General features: G+C 43.1%; 1 pseudogene; it reads right to left on the bottom strand.

Moving 5' to 3' along the window:
• LOC129543420 (large ribosomal subunit protein uL23 pseudogene) lies at window positions 1–770 on the bottom strand (annotated as a pseudogene).
• Between the last annotated feature and the right edge of the window lie 2,384 nt (window positions 771–3,154).

The raw sequence follows: 3,154 nt of genomic DNA, 5'->3' as shown, positions 1-3,154 counted from the left end.
TTATATTTGGAATTAGCCAGCTGGACTCAGTTTAGATGATCCCAATTTTGTTGGCAACATCCAAAGCATCATAGTCAGGGGCCAGTCGAACATATGCCTTCTTCTCTCCATCAGGCCTGATCAGAGTATTGACCTTAGCCACGTCAATGTCATAGAGCTTCTTCACAGCCTGTTTAATTTGGTGCTTGTTGGCCTTGACATCCACGATGAACACCAGTGTGTTGTTGTCTTCTATCTTCTTCATGGCTGACTGGGTAGTGAGGGGGAGTTTGATGATGGCATAGTGATCAAGTTTGTTTCTCCTAGGGGCGCTCTTCCGAGGATATTTGGGCTGCCTCCTGAGCCGCAGTGTTTTGGGCCGCCGGAAGGTGGGTGACGTCCAGATCTTCTTTTTCTTGTGGCTGTGGACACCTTTCAACACTGCTTTCTTGGCCTTCAAAGCCTTTGCTTTGGCTTCAGCTTTAGGAGGGGCAGGGGCTTCCTTCTTCGCCTTCAGCGCCATCTTCATGAAAAGGGTCCCTTTCTACCTTTGATTTCAGTTCAGTTCAGTTCAGTTCAGTCGCTCAGACTTTTCCGACTCTCCGCGACCCCATGAATTACAGCACGCCAGGCCTCCCTGTCCATCACCAACTCCCAGAGTACACTCAAACTCATGTCCACAGAGTCGGTGATGCCATCCAGCCATCTCATTCTCTGTCGTCCCCTTCTCCTCCCACCCCCAACCTTTCCCAGCATCAGAGTCTTTTCCAGTGAGTCAACTCGTCGCATGAGGTGGCCAAAGTATTGGAGTTTCAGCTTTAGCATCAGTCCTTCCAATGAACATCCAGGATTGATCTCCTTTAGAATGGACTGGTTGGATCTCCTTGCAGTATAAGGGACTCTCAAGAGTCTTCTCCAACACCACAGTTCAAAAGCATCGATTCTTCGGCGATCAGCTTTCTTCACAGTCCAACTCTCACATCCATACATGACCATGGGAAAAACCATTGCCTTGACTAGACGGACCTTGGTTGGCAAAGTAATGTCTCTGCTTTTAATATACTATCAAGGTTGGTCATAACTTTCCTTCCAAGGAGCAAGCGTCTTTTAATTTCATGGCTGCAATCAGCATCTGCAGTGACTGTTTCCACTGTTTTTCCATCTATTTCCCATGAAGTGATGGGACCAGATGCCATGATTGGTTTAGCAAATATAAAAGACAATGATGAATCTTGCTTAGGATCTTTCCATGTACTTTCAGTTGAAGTGTATGTGTACAAATATGTACACCAGTGTATACAAATCAGATCACTAATACATTAGATAGAAAATGGTTTAAAACAAAGAATATGCTTTAGATACAGGACAGCTAGTTCTTTATATCCTGGCCTACTAGAACACTGTACTGAGAGAGGCTATGAGAAAAGAGTTTGGAGATTCTAGGACTTGAAGTATCTCATTTATGATTGTCAGCCATTGCTTTATCTGTGTGTTAATACCTCCCTCAGAAGAACAATAGCAGAGTTAAAAGTGACATTCTTTACATTTACAATAATATTAAAACTTCTTTGAAAATAATTTATTGTTCTGGTTGTTTAGTTAGTGTAAAACCCTGGGCACCTTATAAACAAAATATTCTTATCAGCATGGAAGGGTTCACAGTTTTTATTTATTTATTTTTTATTGGAGGGTAATTGCTTTACAATGGTCTATTGGTTTCTGCCAGACAGCAACATGAATCAGCCATAAGCATACGCACACCCCTTCCCTCTAGGGTCTCACCCCCCCCACCCCCATCCCACCCCTCCAGGTTACCACAGAGACCAGGCTGAGCTCCCTTTGTGATATGGCAACTTCCCACTAGTGATCCATTTTACACACGGTAGTGTACATATGTCAGTGCTACTTTCCCAGTTAGTCCCCCCTTCTCCTTCCCCCGCTGTGTCCGCAAGTCCATTCTCTATGTCTGCATCTCTATTCCCGCCCTGAAAACATGTTTTTAAGTACCATTTTTCTAGATGCCATATATATGCGTTAATATATGATATTTGTTTTTCTGTTTTTGCCTTTACTCTGTATAACGGGCTCTAGATTCTTCCTAATTCAAAAAGACACATGTACCCCCGTGTTGACTGCAGCACTGTTTATAAAAGCCAGGACATGGAAGCAACCTAGATATCCATTGACAGATGAATGAATAAAGAAGATGTAGTGCACACATACAATGGACTATTACTCAGCATAAAAAGGAACAAATTCGGGTCCATAAGTTTTAACTCTTGCCTGAAGTCAGGATTCAGTTCAGTTCAGTCGCTCAGTCGTGTCCGACTCTTTGCGACCCCATGGACTGCAGTATACCAGAGTTCCCTGTCCATCACCAACTCCCGGAGCTTACTCAAACTCATGTCCATTGAATCGGTGATGCCATCCAACCATCTAAAAGGTAGTCATTATTAAGCATAGGACTTCCCTGGTTCCCTAGCTTTTCCATGATCAATCTGAGTTGCCCAGTGCAATTATACACACTATCCAGAAAATTACAGATAAATCTGAGTAAGAGAAAACCCAAATTTAAATAGAAGATAAGGACCAAGGAATAAATTAGAACATAGATACGCAGGCCACAGTTCCTATGCAAGCACTAAAGCTGAGCTAAGAATGAACTTGGAGCTTCATGACAGCGAAAGTGAAGAGAAACACATCTGGTTACATTACCTACTTGCCTGTGAGGAAAACACATCACTTCCTCAAGGGTAACCAGCATTTCCTGACACTTGGCCCTGAAAGAAAATTCTCCTGTGGGGTTTTCCATAAGGAACATAAATGACTGAGTGCACAGTAGCTCTGCAGCAAATGAACAGTGTGCTTTGCAGAACTGTATCTTTTAGAATTCCTTAATGTATGTAAAAGCCACAGTATTCAAAAGATAAGTCAGTAAAACACTCCTGGTAAGGGGGTGAGAAATTTTTCTGTGTGTATGAGCTCAGGACAACATGGTCAGGGATGCAGTTTTCTGATGGACCAGCTAATACCCAGGCTGACTAAAAGCAAATACATTTTGTTCAGTAATCTGATCAGCAGTTGGTGGGTGGGTGACAGCCTTTTGTGAACAGTGAGTCATCTCCTTGAGAGTCTCACCTAAATAGGAACATTCCTCTCTTCATGGGGGTGGACA

The sequence above is a fragment of the Moschus berezovskii genome, chromosome 23, assembly GCF_049115385.1.
Source record: "Moschus berezovskii isolate FMDL1 chromosome 23, NW_MosBer_1.0, whole genome shotgun sequence".
NCBI lineage: Eukaryota > Metazoa > Chordata > Mammalia > Artiodactyla > Moschidae > Moschus > Moschus berezovskii.
Note: the sequence above shows the minus strand (reverse complement) of the source record. Positions and strands in the feature narration are given on the sequence as shown.